The sequence below is a fragment of the Pseudophryne corroboree genome, chromosome 1 (genome assembly GCF_028390025.1).
Source record: "Pseudophryne corroboree isolate aPseCor3 chromosome 1, aPseCor3.hap2, whole genome shotgun sequence".
Classification (NCBI taxonomy): domain Eukaryota; kingdom Metazoa; phylum Chordata; class Amphibia; order Anura; family Myobatrachidae; genus Pseudophryne; species Pseudophryne corroboree.
In genome coordinates, this window is record NC_086444.1 from 616666088 (window position 1) to 616684838 (window position 18751).

General features: G+C 46.5%; 1 protein-coding gene across 2 annotated transcripts in view; it reads right to left on the minus strand.

Annotated features, from left to right (window-relative positions):
• MAP1S (microtubule associated protein 1S) overlaps positions 1-18751 on the minus strand; it is a 158271-nt gene that overhangs the window by 71293 nt on the left and 68227 nt on the right. The window lies entirely within an intron of this gene.

Below are 18751 nucleotides of genomic sequence, written 5' to 3' on the forward strand. Positions count from 1 at the left end.
GCTGTACCACACACTGACACACTCCCTCCCCTGCAACACACTGACACTCCCTCCCCTGCTCTGTACCACACTAACGCTAACAGTTACACTCCCTCCCCCCTGCACTGTATGTATTCTTACCGGCGACTCCTGAGTATGCACCAGTCTTCCCTCAAGGTGGCCGCGCTGCTACCTGCAATGCTGGAGACGGGCGCGGAGCAAAGGCCCATTGGAAGGGCAGCTGCGGCATCAATGGAGATGTAGTTCTCTCACAATGTACACTGAATACAGTGCACAGTGTGAGAAAACTACATCTCCCAGGAAGCCATGCACCGGGGACGGCTTTACACAGCTGCCTCATACCTCTCTGAGCCGTCTGTCGCGCACTACATCATGGGAGATGTAGTTTACTCACACTGTATATTGAATACAGTGCACAGTGTAGAGAAAACTACATCTTCCAGGAAGCCGTGCGCCGCAAACGGCTTTACACTCGGCGGCTGCCTCCGGGCCGGTCAAGATGCCTCTCCGGGCCGGATAAGGTCCGCGGGCCGGAGGTTCCCCACCCCTGTTTTAGTAGATCCAAGCTATATCGGCTTCATATGATGCACACACTGACACATTACTGTACATAAATATGTGGTTTTGTGGTGTAGAAATAATGTAAAGCACATAAGTGGTTGTTACAGTTTAAGTTTAGTAACTCTAAACAGATGAATTGTGCTATATATTATTACATTTAGGTTTATAGCCACACTGTGCAATATACAGACAGATTTCATTTTTAATACCTGCATTTGTAGCCACTGTGTAAATAAGGTAAAAAAAACTGACAGTAGAAGTGACAGATATTGAGAAATGAGTCAAGAGAGGGTATGAGGTGTAGACAAGACAAGAAGTTAACAGGCATGAAATCTCAACTCCTTAGAAACAGTCCGAGACCCCTTTTCAACCTAATTCATCCATTTGCCCGAGATGACAGTAACAAGAAAGTTATTCAAGCATTTTCAATATGCGCGTGTCACCATTTTCCAGTTAGAAATTTACAGATTTACACTAATTTCACAGCAAATGGAGAGCTGCTGATAGCAGCTATATTGCCCTTTGGAAGTAGGATATTGCTATATTGCACTCTGGTGTTAGGAAGCTGCACTTTGGTTGCCGTTTATAATTTATTGGCCAATGAGTTCATCAACTTAGTAGCCTAGTACACTGAAGTCCAATATTGGGCTAAAAACAATCATTTTATTTTAACTTGGCTCTCTTTGCTTTGCCTTCTTCATCTCCTAAGGCTACCGTCACTAAGCAAAACATTGAGGCTACTGACACCACTTCCCTATCCTCCCTGTTTGACTACCTTCTCTTTCATGCCCTGAACAATCCACTTCCCTATAAAATGCATTCCTTACTTTTGCCACTGTCACTCCACCGACCACTTATCACCCTTGCAGATGAACACCTCAACGCTGGCACACCATAGCTGCAAAAATGCTCACGTACTGCCAAGCAACAGTGGAGTAAACCAAACTATAAAGCAGACTTACCCCATTTCAAACTTATGCTCTCATCCTTCAGTGCTGTACTTTCCCTCGCTAAACAGTTATACTACAAGAACTTCATCTCCTCCCAGTCATCCAACCCCCGGGGCCTCTTTGCCACTGTCATCGCCCTCCTCTGAACACCCCTATCTCATCTCCCCTCCAAAATGGACTCCCTACATCAGGATATTACATCCCACCAGAGCACCAGCAACCTCCTTCCCCCTAACACCCCTCCCTCTTACATCTTTCTCTCATGTATCTTGAGAGGAAGTCATGGTCCTCATCTGATCCCCCCCCCCTTCCCCCACCACATGACCCTATCTCATCACCTCCTCAATCTCTCCCTCTCATCAAGCACTGCCCCTCTGCCTTCACAAACATACTCATCTCCCATTACTAAAAACACCTACACTTTATCCGAACACCCTCTACATCTACTGACTCGCCTCTCTTTTGCCTCCAAACTTCTTGAGCGTATCGTCTGCAACCACCTTACTGCCTTTCTTTCCTCCCCACTCACTGCTTGACCAATTCCAATCAGGCTTCCGCCCTCTCCACTCCACTGAAACTGCCCTTACAAAAGTCTGCAGTGACCTCCTTGCTGCTAAATCCAAGGGCCACTCCTCTCTGCTTATACTCCTTAACCTCTCTGCTTTTGACACTGTGGACCACCCTCTCCTTCTGCAAATCCCTCACTCCCATGGTTTGCATGATACTGCCCTCCTACCTCTCTGACCGTTCCTTCTCGGTCTCCTCTCATGACTCCACCTCCACTAACAGTAGTTGACCCCCCCCCCCCCCCACGGTTCCGTTCTTTGTCCTTTCCTTTTCTCTCTCTATACATCCTCTTTAGGTGAGTTTATTCACTCTTTTGACTTACAATATCATCTCTATACTGATAATACTCAAATCTACCTTTCCTCCCCTGACCTCTACCCTGCTCTCCTCACTCGAATCTCCAACTGTCTTTCTCCCATCTCTTTCTAGATGTCCCAGTGTTTTCATAAACTTAACATGTCAAAGACTGAGCTGATCGGGGGCGTGCCCTGGCTGGCAAAGAAGGAAGAGGTGTCCAGGCTGAGCTCCTACAGTTTTGGGTCTAATTAGATTAATATTTCTCACCTGCGAGGTGTACTTCCTATACCTCTGCCACCCCTAGCAGTTCTTAGACGCTGGGTACACTTCCTGCACTCCGGGACCGTTTCCTGCTCTATTCCCAGACATAGGTCTGCCTCTCCCTCTGAAGCCGGGAGCTGGAGTTTGGAGTGTGGCCGGGCTGGACTTCTGCAAGCCACGGTCCGGAAGAAGAGATCCGGACGCAGCGCTGCTACAGCGGCACTCACCTGCTACTGTGACCTGCGGTGCCCGGCTCCTGTTCACCGACTGGCGGAGGAGCATTAAACAGATGCGGCTGCGTGGCTTGCAGGGAAGGCTCCCGGTGGCCATCTTAGAGTGAGACCTCTCTCAACTTGATCAGGTGGGCTGACTGTTAGGTGCTTGGTGCAGGGCAAGATAAAGTCACCAGCTGGCCTGTGAACTGTCTGCTCTTCCTGCAGACCCGACTACCCCATTGTGTGGAGCCTGCAGCCACTATAATACAGGTGAGGAGGGTGCTGCAGCAGCCCCCTCACACTGCATGGAACAACCTCTCCCGCAGTGGAGTTCTGTCACTGCGATCTACATAGCTTACTGATCAGTCTGCCTTGCACACCCACATTTGTGCTTTTCTCATACACCCAGTGCTGCATCACTGCTTACTCAGTTTACTCCTTTCTGACGTGGATCAGTCCTTGAGCCCCTCCTGGAGGCTCTCTCCCACCCAGTGGACTTGTATATCATTCAATACTCTGTACAGAGGCTGGGCTCTGACTCGCAGTTGCAGTGCTGCTCCTCACCCTTATAGCTACAATGTGATGTCCTGTCCCTAATTCTACCACCCATGTAATTTATACCTACACATGCCTTACGGATTACATTTCAGCTCACTTACGTCGGCATTGAAGTCCATTAACTACTCTAAATTTGCACTCTAGAGTTCATTGCTAGTAAGCATCCTAAAAAAAACCCAAAGGGGTTCTTCCCTCCCAGTGTGTCCTTTCCTGCGCAGAAGAAACCGACTGAGGCCTCTCCATTGCCCTTATGCTTCAACTTCTTGTTTGCCTGATACTTCAACCCTGGGCTGCCCTCCAAGTGCCTTCTCTGCTACGGGAGTGGACTGCGACTCTGATGCCCCACTTATGGTCAAATCATTATGTCAAATAATCTCGCCCTTCAAAGCTTTTGCCTAACGCAGAAGAGAGGGACTTACTGATTGAATGCATCCACCGTCTCCCCAGACCTCGAACGGTCTCATCCTCGCTATCGAGGGACACATTGCTTCGGGTGCATTCCTTCACGATCAAAGAGCGCATCCTTTGGGCTGCACGGTCTGCTGGGGAATCTGACATACTGGGAGGCTTACAGATATTTCCGGACATCTCCGCCCTTACAATTGCTAAACGGAGATCATTTGCCCCGTTCAGGACAGCTCTTCGGGCCCATGACAATGCCTATCATTGGGGTTTTCCAGTGAAGCTCATCGTCTCGTATGAAGATTCTTCTTATACCATCCCCTCATTGGATGCCGGGATTAAGTTGTTAATGGATTGGGATATCTCGGTCAAACCACCCGCCAGCGCCAAGGAGAATTCTGTTCAGTCTGCTGACTGTTCTACTACCTGAGACCTTGTGACCATCTTTGTGATCTCCTTCTCGTCTGCTGTGAGCTGGACTTTTGAGACACCTTCTTCCAATGCCCGTGTACTGGACGGGCTGATAAGTATGGATTGCCTTGTTTTCCTCTATACTTCGTTTAATGGGGGTAATTCCAAGTTGATCGCAGCAGGAAATTTTTTAGCATTTGGGCAAAACCATGTGCACTGCACGGGGGGTAGATATAACATTTGCAGAGAGAGTTAGATTTGGGTGGGTTATTTTGTTTCTGTGCAGGGTAAATACTGGCTGCTTTATTTTTACACTGCAATTTAGATTGCAGATTGAACACACCCCACCCAAATCTAACTATCTCTGCACATGTTATATCTGCCTCCCCTGCAGTGCACATGGTTATGCCCAACTACTAACAAAGATCCTGCTGCGATCAACTCAGAATTACCCCCAATATTTTATGCTTTCTTATTAGGGCGTATTGATATGATGCAGCTTATGTGTCTTTATAATTATTTGATACTCTTGTCATTTTCGTATAATGTTTGAATTGTTTCTCTCCATGTTCTATTTGTGACAGTTACACAATTTTGTGGGGGATTTTCTATGTTCATTTGTTCAAGTTTACTATTACAGTTATATGGGTCGATACTACTGCACGGTTATTCAATGCACGATTATTAAATTTCTGCAGTAGTTATGCAGGCCCAATATACTGGGCTGGTTTTTTTTTTCCCCTTTCTTTTCTTTCTTTCCCTTCCTTTTTCTGCCTTTCCTCTTTAATCCCGTCTTCTCCCCTCTTTTCTTATCCTTCTTCTCACATACTGCATGTGTGCTTTTTTATTGCGTCTTATCTTCTGTAACCTTTCTTCCAGAACGTATAGCTATAGTTGTTTATCATTTGTTTTTCTTAAACCACCATGTCTCCACAGTCTTGTCGTTGAATGTTAAAGGCCTGAATTCTCCTACTAAGCGTAGATTGGCCTTTTCTTTTTTTGCTAAACAGAAACCCACGGTTGTAGCACTACAGGAGACCCACTTCTCTTTCTTGTGTCCCCCCTGTGTTTAAGGACCACAGATATCCTCCAGGGTACTATGCTAATGGCCCCTTTAAGTGAAACGGAGTAGCTATCTTATTTAGTAATGACTCGTCCTTTATTCCCAGATTTCTGACAAAAACGGTCGCTATTTAATCCTGACTGGTCTTCTTAATGACAAATCAGTCACTTTAGTACCCATATACGTTCCAAATTCTAATCAAGTCCCTATCCTTTATAAACTTTTTTTATTGATTCGTAAGTCTTTTAAGGCTCCTTAATTCTTATGGGGGAACTTTAGTTTTGAACCCTAGGTTGGACAGATCTCTCAAAGCAACTTCTGTAAAGTCGCCTGCCACCTCAGTTAACTCTGGTCCTTCTGTCGCGTTTCAAAATCTGCTAGCTGAATTTGAGCTTTATGATATATGGAAAACACAATCCAACTGGACAGGACTATACATTTTACTCCCCTGTACATAATACATATTCCAGGATCGACCTGATTCTGGGTGGTAAATGATCTTTGCAGCATTCTAAGGGGTATATGCAATTGCGGTCGAATTCCCGAAATTGTCGAATTTATGTCAAAATGTCAAATAAATGTCAAATGTCATTTGGTACCAGGGGTACCTGAAAAGAAAAGATAAATACACTCACCTCATCCATGGTCCAGAGGTAAATCCACGAACTTGTCAAAATAAAAACACGCACACCCGTACCAACGGACTGAAAGGGGTCCCATATTGACACATGAGACCCCTTTCCACGAATGCCGGGACACCACGTGACTCATGTCACTGAGGTCCCTTCAGCCAATCAGGAAGCGCTACTTCCGTGGCGCTCACCTGATTGGCTGTGCGCGTGTGACCTCAGACAGCGCATCGCAAAGCCTCTCCCATTACTTTCAATGGTGGGAACTTTGCCGTCAGTGGTGGGGTTACCCGCGGTCAGCCACTGACCGGCGGGTGACCCCATCGCTAGCCGCAAAGTTCCCACTATTGAATATAATGGAGAGGCTTTGCGATGCGCTGTCAGCTCAGACGCGCACAGAGCCAATCAGCAGAGTGCAAGGACGTTGCGCTCGCTGATTGGCTTACGAGACCTTTCAGTGACAGCTGTCACGGGGGGGTTTCTCTGCATTCGTGGAAAGGGGTCCCATGTGTCAACATGGGACCCCTTTCAGTCCGTGTGGTACGGGTGTCCGGTTTGTTTTTTTGACAAGTTCGTGGATTTACCTCTATGCCATGGATGAGGTGAGTGTATTTATCTTTTCTTTTCAGGTATCCCTGGATTCTACTTGGAGAAGAGGACCGATGTCGGCGTGTGAACATAGGTAAGTATGTGTGTGTCGACGTATGAAATAAAGTTTTACTTTCACGGTGTCGGTCTCCTGTTTTTATTTGGGTATTTTTTTTCCAGTAGTACTACAGGTACCAGCGGGCCCGTTTTTCTCCCGCATGCTGGTACTTGTGGTTCTCCAAGTACCAGCTTGCGGGGGAGGCTTGCTGGGACTTGTAGTACTACTGGAAAAAACAATATTCTGTCAATTTACTCAAGGCTATCAGCCTCCTATCCGCAGCCCTTGGATGGGGGGGGGACAGCCTCGGGCTTCACCCCTGGCCCTTGGGTGGCTGGGGGGGGGGGGGGGACCCCTTGATTGAAGGGGTCCCCACTCCCCCAGGGTACCCCGGCCAGGGGTGTCTAGTTGGATATTTAATGCCACGGCCGCAGGGCACTGTATAAAAGTGACCCCCGGCTGTGGCATTATCTGTCCAGCTAGTGGAGCCCGATGCTGGTGTAAAAAATACGGGGGACCCCTACTCGTTTTGTCCCCCATATTTTTTGCACCAGCATCAGGCGCAGAGCCCGGTGCTGGTTTTAAAAATACGGGGGATCCCATGTCAATTTTGTCCCCGCATTTTTAGAACCAGGACCAGCTCGAAGAGCCAGAGGCTGGTTATGCTTTGGAGGGGGGACCCCACGCCATTTTTTTCCGGGCTTTTCCCGTTTTTTTAATTCGCGGCAAAATCCGGCAAATCGGCCGTTTTTCGCCCGCGGGAATGTCGAATCCGTTTTTCATTGAATATGGTGAATTCCGGCAGCCACCTGCCGGAATTCACCTGTCGAATTAAAAAACGGCGGTGAATTGCATATACCCCTAAATCACTTGACATCCTTCCTATCACATGGTCGGATCATGCCCCTTCTCATATAGTATAGTGTCTTATATGGCCACAAATGTCCCTCAAGACACATCTACACAAAACCACTGGTGTGCATTTAAAGCTGTCGTTTGAGGCTCTGCTATACAAGCAGGTGCTACTCTGAAAAAACTGAATATCCAACGTCAGCGTGCCCTAGAGATTAAGCTGACAGAAATAGAAGATAAGAATAAAGCTTCGCCTAGTAATCTCTTACGTAAAGAACTCTGACATTCGTAGCCAGTTACAGAAGCTGCTCATGGCACAAACCCAATCAGCTTTAAATAGACTACTTCAGAAATTTACATTTATTTGGGAATAGGTTGGGTAAGACGCTAACCTGAAAACTGAGAATGCAACAAGCGAGGAACAGAATCAGCCATATTTTCTCCCCTACTGATACTAAGATTTTGAACCCTAAAGATATATCAAATCAATTTGCAGAGTATTATTCCCGGCTTTACAATCTCTCTCAGGACACTGACACCTTTCAACCTTTTTCTGCCTCTATATCTTCCTTTCTAGATAAGTTACATTTACCATCTCTTACTGATGATCAATTGGCTGCATTAAATGCTCCCTGGACTAGCTTAGAAATCAATGAAGCTATAAAATCTCTGCCCAAAAGGTAAAGCCCCAGGCCCTGATGGCTTCATTAATGATTTCTACACCTCATTTTGTGAAATTGTAACTCTTCTGTTGACTGAACTTTTTAATATGATCTCCACGATAGGTACTCTTCTTCCGGAAATGCTGGAGTCACAAATAGTAACTCTTCCCAAACCAGGCAAGGACCCTGCCTACTGCCAAAACTACCGACCCATAGCCTTATTAAATGGCGATATTAAACTTTATGCAAAACTTATAACTACTCATGTTAATTCCTTTAGCCCTTGCTGATCCACATGGACCAATCTGGATTTGTTCCTGGCAGGCAGACATCCGATAACATTCGTAGAGTGTTCAATTTAATAGATTCCTTATCCCAAGGTCAGGGCCTTCTTCTGCTGTCTCGACGCAGAAAAAGCTTTTGACCGTCTAAACTGGTCGTATATGAGAGAAGTCCTTCTCAAGTTTGGATATCGTGGCCAAATTTTAACATCTATTTTTTCACTGTACCTCGGCCCCATCAGACCGTGTGTTCAGCAATGGCTTTTTATCGGATGTCTTTTGAATATCTAATGGAACTAGACAGGGTTGCACCTTATCCCCCCTAATTTTTGTTCTTGCTATTGAACTTCTAGCAGGATCTGCAGTGACGATAATTTTCCAGGGGTAGTGGTGGGTGATTCACATCATAAACTCTGTTTTTTTGCAGATGACGTTCTTTTATTCATCTCAAACCCTTATTCAACCCTCCCACACCTTCATTTAATCTTAGATGACTACAGTAAGGCCTCTTACTATAAATTGAATACAACCAAAACGGACACCCTCCCTATAAAGCTCACTAGAGTTTCACCCTCATTGCAGGCCCACTATCCGTATAATTGGCAGTCTAAATCAATTAAATATCTCTGCATTAATATTCAGGCAGTCACCTCCAAAGCTTTTGAGGCGAATTTCCCACCTCTTATCGCGACAGTTTCCTCTCTGACTAAATCCTGGGTTAATTATGAGATCTCCTGGTTAGGCCGCATGGCAGCATTCAAAATGTCCCTATTACCGAAGTTAATGTCCTTATTCCGCACAATTCCTTACTCTGTCCCCACCAAATACTTAACGGAGTGTAACTGTATATTAACTAAATACATTTGGCAGACTGGGCCCCCCCAAATTCGCAAAATCTAAAATGATTCCACCCAAGGCTAAAAGGGGTCTCAATCTCCCAGATCTGGCCATGTAACATGAAGCCTGTGTTTTGGCTCAACTTAAATTTTACTATGCCACGAATTCAGGTGTAGGTTGGGTCTCTCTGGAAAAAGCAGCATGCATAAGTTTTCCGTTCGCAGATGCTGTGTACATACCTAGATTTTTACGACCGTCCTCTTCCTTGCTATCCTCTACACAATCATCGTTGAAAATTTGGGATAAATTGGCTAAAAAATTACATATTTCATTGCTATCTCTTTCACACATTAATTTGAGGTCGCCGTCTAAACTTATACCTAACTTGAATCTTGTGAAGTGGGTCTCCTGTGGTGTGAAAACGTTTGGCGATTTGTTAAACGGTTCATTATTGTTACCAATCTCCACGTTAAAACAAATTTCAAATTCCTGACAGAATTATGTTATTTCCAAATCCATCATTGGTGGAAAAGTCTACCTAAGCTACTTAGTTCTACTAATTCTCCGACACCTTCAATTTTAGCACATATTTCTCAATACAAATCTATGGGCGACATTTCTCTTTGGTATAAAATTCTTATAGATTTAGCTCTTATCCATGAATATAAAGGTGGGAAGAGGATCTGGTGTTGTCTGGGGCTCAATGGAGTAAAATCTTTGACTTCATTTAAAATTTCCAGATGTTTGAATCACACTGAGATGCACGTGAAACTGCTTCATAGGTTGTATCTAATGCCAGATAAGCTACATACTATTTGGCCCTAAATACTGCTGGCGCAAATGCGGTGAGATAGGCCACATTTTTCATGTATTCTGGTCATGTGCAGTTCTTGGTCAATTCTGGTTAGATATTTTTAAATTAATTATTAATGTGTTGCATTTAACGCTCTCTCCCTCGCCCTCCATAGCATTGTTAAATTTCCTGACAACATTTCATCGCATAAACGCTATGTCCTTGGACAAATTTTAATAGCAGCGAGAGCCGCATTAGTGCAATTATGGAAGCAACCAACTCCTCCTTCTTTACTAAAGGTCATACACAAAATCCAGTTCCATTTTACTATGGAGACGGTAGATCTACCCTGCTCGTACTCTGCCTGGTCCCCACTGGTGCTTTCGTCACCTTGGCATCATTTCGTTACAGTACTGTACTTCCCTAAAGCTTCCCAATCTGATCCTATGCCATTCAGCCTTAACGAGAGAGCGTTAAGGCTGAAATTGTTTGTTCTCTCCATTTGTTTGTATTTGTTGTTTGCATTCTGAAATCACTATGCACAGCTAATTGTGTCTGTATGAACTAATGGAATATTGTATACTTGTAGCCCCCTCCCTCCCCCTTTTTTCTCTTACTTGCTTCTTTCCCCCCTTTTTTTTTTGTACACTTTTGATAAACGTATTTCCTTATTTTTTCCAATAAAAACTATTGATGAGGAAAAAAAAGAAAAAGAAGGACTGAGCTGATGATCTTCCCACCCTCCTGTACTACTTCACCTCCCACTATTTTATTATCTATCGATGGCACTACGGTTACCTGTAGCCCCCAAGTGCAGTGTCTTGGAGCAATCCTTGACTAATAGCTCTCCTTCATACCACCTCTCACAAACATACCATTTACATCTCAAAAATATTTCCAGGATCAGACCCTTTCTTTCAGACCCAGGATGCTAATAAGACCCCCACCCCCAGTTTATATACTCTAACTGGGCGCTGCAGATCCTTTGTGGCACCATATAAAATAGAATATTAAAAACCTACCGGTAAATCATTTTCTCATAGTCCATAAGGGATATAGGGGGAAACTTAGTACGATGGGGTCCAAAGGAGCCAGTGCACTTAAAATTTTCTTCACTAGGTGTGCTGGCTCCTCCCCTCTATGCCCCCTCCCACAGCCAGTTATAGGTAAAAACATGCCTGAAGGAGAAAGGAAATATATGAGAGAAGGAATTATGAGAACAAAACAGTGGTGAGATTTATACACCAGCACACCACTAACATATAACAACCAGCAACAGCTGGTGACAACAGCTGAACAGGTAACCACATAAAAGAGAACCTGCAGAAAAGTCACCGCACTGAGGAAGGCGCCCAATATCCCTTATGAACTACGAGAAAAGGATTTACCGGTAGGTATTTAAAATCCTATTTTCTCTAGCATCCATAAGGGATATTGGGGGAAACTTAGTACGATGGGTATGTTCCAAAGCATCCAGAACAGGCGGGACCGTGTGGAGACTGCTGCAGCACCGCCTGCCCAAACTGGGCATCCTCTTTGGCCAAGGTATCAAACTTGTAAAACTTAAACAAAAAGTATTCTACCCCAACCAGGATGCAACTCGGCATAGTTGCAAGGCTGACACTCCACGGGCAGCCGCCCAGCAAAACCCCACCGATCTAGTAGAGTGGGCCTTCAGAGACTTAGGAACAGGTAATGCTGCCGACACATAGGCCTGTTGGATAGTAAGCCTAATCCAACGAGCAATAGACTGCTTTGAAGCAGGGCAACCCTTTTTCTACACATCATAGAGCACAAACAAGGAATCAGTCTTCCTGATCCGAGCTGTCCAATTGACATAGATCTTCAAGGCTCGCACAACATCCAATGCCTCCGGAGGAGCAGAAGAACCATGACCCGACGGAACCACAATAGGCTGATTCAGGTGAAACGCGGAGACCACCTTCGGCAGGAACTGCTGTCTAGTACGGAGCTCCGTAAAAGACCAAGTACATTAGGCACTTTTAAACGATAAGGCCCCCAATTCTGAGACACGCCTAGCAGAAGCCAGGGCCAGTAACATCACAGTCTTTCACATGAGGTACTTGTCTTCTACCATCGTCAGTGGTTCGAACCAGGAGGATTGTAGGAATTTCAACACCACATTCAAATCCCAGGGTGCTGTAGGCGGCACAAGCGGAGGTTGTATGTGGAATACGCCTTGCAAGAAGGTCTGCAATTCTGGCAACACTGCCAATTTCTTCTGGAAGAAAATGGAGAGAGATGAAATATGGACCTTAATGGAACCCAGACGTAAGCCCTTATCCTGTAAGAAACATCCCAAATGGAACTCTGCAGGTGGATATGCGTGTTCCTCGCACCAAGAGACATATATCTCCGCCAGATATGATGATAGTGATTTGACGTCACAGGTTTCCGGGCATGAACCATGGTAGCAATAACCTCCTTGGAAAGGCCCTTGTGAGCTAGGATGTTCCGTTTAACCTCCATGCAGTCACACGAAGTCGCAGTAAGTCCAGGTAGACGAACGGTCCTTGTTGAAGGTCTTTACGTAGTGGCAGAGGCCAAGGGTCTTCGACAGACATGTCCAGAAGATCGGCGTACCACACCCTCCGAGGTCAATCCAGGACAAATCGAAATTGCCTGGATTCCCCGATTTCTGATTCGTTTGAGCACCCATGGGAGCAACGGAATCTGAGGAAACAGGTAGACTAGCCAGTAAGGCCAAGGAGACGTCCGTGTATCTACTGCCATCACCTGAGGGTCCCTGGTTTGTGAGCAATACCAGTGAAGCTTCTTGTTGAGACGAGAAGCCATCATGTCTATCTGTGGGCAGCCCCACCGGTAGATGATCTATTGGAACACCTGCTGGTGTAGTCCCCACTCCCCCGGGTGGAGATCGTGACGACTGAGTAAGTCCGCTTCCCAGTTGTCTACACCCGGAATGAAGATTGCGGACATTGCTCATGCATTTCTTTCTGCACAGAGGAGTATTCTTGACACCTCTCGCATGCAGGCTCTGCTTTATGTCCCTCCTTGTCGATTGATATACGCCACTGCTGTGGCGTTGTCCGACTGTACCTGGATCGCATGATCCCTGAGTAGAGGAGAGGCCTGAAGCAGAGCATTGTAGATCGCCCGAAGTTCCAGAATGTTGATTGGAAGGACGCTTTTGTGGGCTGAACACCTGCCCTGGAACTGCAAACCTTGGGTGACCGCTCCCCATAATCGGAGATTTGCATCTGTCGTGAGGAGGGTCCAATCCTGAATACCAAAACTCCAGCCCTCCAGGAGATTGGAGGACTGCAGCCACCACAGTAGGGAAATCCTGGCCTGAGGCAATAGCCGTATCATCCGGTGCATCTGAAGATGTGAAACGGACCATTTGCTCAAGAGATCCAACTGAAAAGTTCTGGCATGGAACCTGCCGTATTGGATCGCCTCGTCGACCATCTTACCCAACAATCTTATGCAAAGATGGATGGACACTCGAGTAGGCCGGAGTACCATGCGGACTATCTCCTGAAGTGTTCTTGTTTTGTCCTCTGGTAGGAACACCTTCTGGGCCACAGTATCCAGCAACATCCCCAGGAACAGGAGCCTCTGAGTTGGCTCCAGGTGGGACTTCTCTAAGTTGAGGATCCACCCATGGTGTGACAGAAGTTGAATAGTGCGGTCGATGTGGAGCAACAAGAGCTCCCTGGATCTTGCTTTTATTAGAAGATCGTCCAGGTAAGGGACAATATTGACCCCCTGGACCAGGATCATCATCTCCGCCATCACCTTTGTGAGCACCCTCGGAGCTATGGACAGGCCGAAGGGCAGAGCCTGGAATTGGTAGTGATTGTCCAGCAGGGCAAACCTCAGGTACGCCTGATGAGGCGGCCAAATCGGAATATGGAGGTAGGTGTCCTTGATATCCAAGGAAACCATGAATTCCTGTTCTTCCAGGCCCGCAATCACTGCTCGCAAGGATTCCATTTTGAACTTGAACACCTTCAGGTAAGGATTCAGTGACTTTAGATTCAAAATGGGCCTTACCGAACCGTCCAGTTTCGGCACCAAACACAGGTTAGAGTAATAACCCTTGCCTCGTTGTGGAATGGGTACTGGAACAATGACGTGGGACTGGACCAACTTTAGGATGGCCTGTTGCAACGTAACAAGCATATCCTCCAAAGCTGGTAAGCTTGATTTGAAAAATCGTAGGGGAGGAGCACTGTCAAACTCCAGCTTGTAGCCTTGAGATTCGAGATCTATGACCCAGGTATCCTGGCAGGAAGCCTCCCAGACTCGGCTGAAGTGACGCAGTCGAGCTCCCACCTCGAGATACCCTCGGGGTGGGCACAGTCATGCTGAGGCCTTAGTGGAAGAAGAACTGGTGGTCTGTTCCTGAGAGCTGATGCTGGCAGGTTTTCTTGACTTACCTCTGGTGCCTCTAATAGCACTGGAAGCACCTCTGGCCTTAGATCGAAATCTGCGAGACCCAAAGGACTGTACAGACGGCCCCAGGTAGGAGCGTCTCGCCGGTGGGGCCCCAGAGGGGAGAAACGTGGATTTCCCAGATGTAACTTTGGAAATCCAGGTATCCAATTCAACTCCAAAGAGCCATTCCCCTGAAAAGGGGAGGGTTTCCACACTGCGTTTGGATTCCGCGTCCTCTATCCACTGACGAAAACACAAAGCCTTGCGCGCCGACACTGCCATGGCAGAAGTCCTAGCATTAATATTGCCCATTTCCTTGAGCGAATCACACAGGACGCGGGTAGTGTCCTGAATGTGCTTAAGGAGGGTCACCATAGTGACCAGAGGCATCGCCCCAGAGAGGCCCTCCTAAATTTGAGTGGCACATGAATAAATGACGTGACATCCAGCAACCTCCGAAGATCGGTTGTTGCGATACACCTGCTTCCATGTAAATAGATTTGAGCGTAGCTTCTACTTTCCTATCCCCAGGATCCTTTATGGTAAAAGAGCCCGGTGTAGGCAGCACCGTTTTTTTTGGACAGTCGAAAGACTGATACATGAACTCCCGGGGCTTCCTCACAAAATTTCCTACCTTCAGGAGCAAATGGGAAAGTACGCAAAAACTTTGACACTTAGAATTTGTCTGGATTTTTCCAGGCCAGCTTAAATAGGTCATCTAATTCTGTAGAATCAGGGTAAGTGACATTAGGCTTGTTTTGAGTAAAGAAAAATGACTGCTGTGACGCAGTGTCCTCTAGAGGGAGCTTTAACATCCCGTATAGCCAGAATTAGGGGTACAAAACCCTGAGCAGAATCAGGATCCCCACTAACGGGGTCCAGATCCTCCTGAATACCCTCATCTGTGTCAGATAGTAGAGCAGGCAAACCATGCTTTTGTGGCCCTGCACGAGAGGATGGGGGCTGTGTAACATCTGCCCTAGCAGCTAAATCTGCAACAGCTTGTTGTAGTAGCAGAGTTTTCTGTACATTAGCAGTGAGCTGTGATGACATATCGACCATCAGTTTTAAGAGACCCCAACCATGCAGGCTCTGTACACTCTCACTCAGCCCCTTCACTGATCTGTGAAAATTGGCTGCGTTTTACACATGAGAAAGAATCAGACGATAGAGGAGAGAATCTGGTGCAGCATACACTGCACAGCTTGTGTTTACCCATGTTCACAGTAAGCACAATAACACACACAGACAGTATTTGCCCTTACTGTATGTCAGAGGAGACAAGAGAGAAGGACACCAGCACACCTCCAAACTGTACAGCCCCAGTGAGGCTTGCAGCTTGCTATATCACAGGAGTAAACACTAAGGGGTATATGCAATTGCGGTCGAATTCCCGAAAATTTTGAAAAATGGGACATTTTCGCCCCCCCAAAAAAATTCGACAATGCAATTCAGTACTTTTCGTCAAAAAAACGGATTTTTGAAATTCGACGCTGACCGCGGGTGACCTCACTGCTGACCGCAAAGTTCCCACCATTGAAAGTAATGGAGGGGGCTGTGCAATGCGCGTCTGAGCTTAGACGCGCAGACCCAATCAGGTGAGTGCCACGAAGTGGCGCTTCCCGATTGGCTGAAGGGATCTTTCTGTGACAGGAGTCACGGGGGGTCTCTGCATTCGGGGAAAGGGGTCCCATGTGTAAACATGGGACCCCTTTCAGTCCGCCTGGTCCGGGTGTTCGTTTTTTTTTTTTGCCAAGTACGTGGATTATAATAAAAGACCAGGACACTGGATCAGGCGAGTATAATTTTATTCACAGGTACCCCGGATCGTCGGCGACATTTGAGACGTGGCAGTCGGCAGGTCAACATAGGTAAGTATGTATGTGTCGGCATGTATGAAATAAACTTTTACTTTCACGGTGTGTCCCCTGTTTTTATTTGGGTATTTTTTGTCCAGTAGAACTACAGGTACCAGCGGGCCCGTTTTTCTCCCGCATGCTGGTACTTGTGGTTCTCCAAGTACCAGCTTGCGGCGGAGGCTTGCTGGGACTTGTAGTACTACTGGAAAAAACAACATTCTTTCATTTTTTTAAGGCCATCAGCCCCCCATCCGCAGCCTTTGGATGGGGGGGGGGGGGGGACAGCCTCGGGCTTCACCCCTGGCCCTTGGGTGGCTGGAGGGGGGGGACCCCATGATTGAAGGGGTCCCCACTCCCCCAGGGTACCCCGGCCAGGGGTGACTAGTTGCGTATTTAATGCCACGGCCACAGGGCGCTGTATAAAAGTGACCCTCGGCTGTGGCATTATCTACCCAGCTAGTGGAGCCCGATGCTGGTGTAAAAAATACGGGGGACCCCTACTCTTTTTGTCCCCCGTATTTTTTGCACCAGGCGCAGAGCCCGGTGCTGGTTTTAAAAATACGGGGGATCCTCTGTCAGTTTCCCCCCCGGATTTTTAGAACCAGGACCGGCTCGAAGAGCCCGAGACTGGTTATGCTTAGGAGGGGGGACCCCACGCAATTTTTTTTTGGGTTTTTTACCGGTTTTTCCCATTTTAACATTTTTTAAAATCAAAATCCGTCAAATCGGCCGTTTTTCGACAGCGGGACTGTCGAATCCGTTTTTTATTGAATATGTAGAATTCCGGCACCCACCTGCCGGAATTCGACGGTCGAATTGTGTCGAATTAAAAAACGGGCTAAAAATTGCAGCAATTCGCCAGCAATTGCATATACCCCTAAGAATTTATGTCTAGTAGAGGACCCAGATAGTGTACAATAGCGGCACTCCCCCTTTGCTACACCCTGTACCAGTTTTCCAGCGTGTGAGGCAGGAATTGATGTGCGCGCTGAATGGCTGCATTAAGCAAAGGAAGGCGCCAAAATGCCTCTGGTCCCGCTCTGAGGTAGCTCCGAACCCCCCCCCCCCCCCCCCACACCCCCCAATGGCGCTGGAGCTACAGTGAATATTTATACTGGAAAAGTCTCCTTTCAGCTAAAAAAACATCACACAAGTGCTAGTTCTAGTGGTTTTGTGCCAGTCTACACGGGGGATCTTAGCGGGATCCCCCCCTAGGATGGTCCCGCACGCCGCGCCCGTGGTCAGCCGCACAGTGAACAGGGGGATCCCCTTAGCGGGGCCCCCGGTGTGTAGTCACCACTGATGTCACCTTCAGGCAGCGTTAGGGGTGTGCGGCATGCTGCGGCTGTGACAGCCAAGGCGCAATGCCCCGTTGAATAATAACCCCTCACCCGTCCTGCAGCGGGGAAGCGGCTCTGCACCTCTGAAAGGCCGGTGACCGCCGCCCCCCCCCCCCCCCCCCCCAACTCCCATGGTGCAGGTATGCTGTTGCCCAAACAGCATACCGAAAACGACAAACAGAAAAAAGAAATTGAAGAAAACTCTCTGGAACTCAGATGTGCATCCTCTCCTGAGGGCACTTTTTTCTAAACTGCCTGTTGGAGGGGGCATAGAGGGGAGGAGCCAGCACACCCAGTGAAGAAAATTTAAAGTGCACTGGCTTCTTTGGACCCCGTCTATACCCCATCTTACTAATTTTTCCTCAATATCCCTTATGGATGCTAGAGAAATAAAGGATGATAATTAGGTGCACATTTTCAAGAAAAAAGTAGCACCGTCAGTACCAGTTATAAAAGGCAAAACATATTGTGCTTACTGGAATTGGCAGAGCTCACTTCCACCACTAGCCAACACAATATCCACATATATTTTGGATATTGCTCACCAGCATACTGGGAAGGGCAGAGAGAAACAGAAATTCTTAGGATTAGCATCAGCTGATGAGCAGCTGAAACAACCTGAAACAAAAGCAGCTTTGAGAGCAGAATAAAAACTGCACAGCGACATCTGCTCACTTTACTAGGATTTGCAGAGTGGCATACATAGAAGGTTGGGGGGGAAAAAAAATTATACATATCTATATATCTATATCTATATATATATTTAAAAAAAATTATTTCAGTTTTTTTTTAAACCTTTTTTATTCTTTTTTTTATTTTATTTTTGCATTAATGATCTAATAGAAATAGGTTCAATCCTACTTATTAACACTTTGAAACATTGCTGTGTGTAGAAACCTTGATCAACCATGTTTTAATGCTTTCTAACATTAACAATACAAAGGTATTCGGCATTGATATGATTTTACATCTTTCAATAAAACCATTTTTTTTTTTACTGCTTAATATTACTACAGGTTGAGTATCCAAAATGCTTGGGACCAGAAGTATTTTGGATATCGGATTTTTCCGTATTTTTGAATAATTGCATCCCATAATGAGATATCATGGTGATGGGACTTAAGTATAAGCACAGAATGCAT